Raw genomic sequence first — 2040 nt, forward strand, 5'->3', positions numbered from 1 at the left:
AAAGAGGCCCAGAGTGCGCCTGGGGGGGCTCAGTCGGTGAAGCATCGGCCTTCGGCTCAGGTCATGATCTCAGGATCCTGGGATCCAGTCCCGCACTGGGCTCCCTGCTCAGTGGGGAGTCTGCTTCTCCCTCTCCCTCTGTGCTCTCTCTCTCTCTCAAATAAATAAATAAAGCCTTTTAAAATATATATAGTAAAAGTGGCCCAGGGAGCCACCTTGCCGCTCCACCGTGTGAAGACACAGCTAGGAAGCAGGAAAAGGTCCCTCAGTTGACTGTGCTGGCAGCCTGAGCTGGGACTTGAGGCCCCAGAACTGTGAGAAATACACTTCCATTGCTTAAAAACTACCCAGCCTCTGGTATTTTGTTATAGCAGCCTGAAACGACTAAGGCAATTGTCTGAAACAAAACTGTTTTAACTCTGAGAGTTTTAAAACTCTGACAGTTTTAAAAATTTCCTCCAGCTTGTGTTATGATTTCATTTATTATTGTTACATTATTAATCAAAGCAACATAATGGACATTATTTAATTAAAACGTAATTAAACAACTAAAATGCAAATATCAATAATTGTCAAATAAAATTTATTTAAATGAATCTCTTAATACGTGGAGTTTATTTTTTCCTGATTTAAATTTATTTGTGTATCCGTGTTTCTCTACTTTCATACTGTGGACCTTTGGGCCTGGATCATTCATTGCCGGGGAGACAGAGCTGCTCTATGCATTGGGGCCTTTTTAGCAGCATCTCCGGCCTCTTCCACTAGATGTCAGTAGTACATCCACAGTTGTGACATCCAGAACTGACACTAGAGATTGCCAGATCTCCCCTGGGGAGTATGCCCCCTACCAAGAACCCCTGCTGACTATTCAATTATGTCATCCTTCAATTTTCTGAAAACAAACAGCTGGAAACACGGATTTTCAAAAGGATTTATTACCCATGACTATAATCATTCATTTTCTCAAATTCTCATCATTGAACCAAAAGTAGTTATAACAGGACTTATAAAACAGTCATTAATTTTGCCTGTTTTTTTCCTTAGAGATGCTCTTCTAACCTCAGTCAGTACAGAATTGAGAACAATCTGTATTGTTGAATTATAATAAATCTTTCCAAATGCTACATTTTTTAAAAAATAAAAATGTGCCTTACATATGTTCTTGTCAAAGCCTTGGATCATGTATAAGGCTTTCTGAGTAAATGGAAATTTCCACCATGTAACGTAATTAGCAAATCAGCCCTCTTTTCAAAGTAATCAACCATATCCGACTTCCTTTCTGTCAAAACAGTCAAACGAAATAGTTCGGTTCAAATAAATGAGTTAATATGTGTTTCCAAGAACATCATAAGACCTACTAAGGAATAAATTACCGTAGACATTTGTAAGACTGATTACCAAAAGCAGTAAAGAGCTAATATAATGAATTTATCCATTTTTATTATAGGTTATATAAACAAGAATAAATCTATATCCTGTTACTCATTATTTAATTTGCAGTAATGCAATGTGATCTGCTGTATAAAATTGCTAGTTCTTATTAAGCAAGGGATATGATAAATGACATAATATTCTTTTGGTAAATATATGTGCTGGTGTTAGGCTCTTGGGAATAATTAATTAACAGCAATCTATAAAAATTCATACATAACTCCATTAATTCCATTAGACATCATGGTCTTATTTTCCTATTTATATAATGAGAGAGAAAAGATACAAAACTAAAAATTAATCATTCCAGCAACCTGTATATTTTATGTCTTATTAGTGAAAAGTAGAAATTTTAAGATGACATTAGCATTAACATTTTAAAAGATGAAATATGGTAGGATTGACTGTAATTTAAGTAAACCCAGTATACCTTGTTTTGGTAAAGTAGGTTTCCATTGTTATTGGATAACACATCAAATCCCAAAGAAATCCCATAGAATTTTTTTTGTTCTACAGGTATTAATCCAAAGTAATGTGAAAATTTGGTAGACCCAGACACCTGTCAATTGCATTTAATAAAATCAGGATTACTAATGTGTATTGATTCAG

This window comes from Ailuropoda melanoleuca, chromosome X (genome assembly GCF_002007445.2).
Source record: "Ailuropoda melanoleuca isolate Jingjing chromosome X, ASM200744v2, whole genome shotgun sequence".
Lineage (NCBI taxonomy): Eukaryota > Metazoa > Chordata > Mammalia > Carnivora > Ursidae > Ailuropoda > Ailuropoda melanoleuca.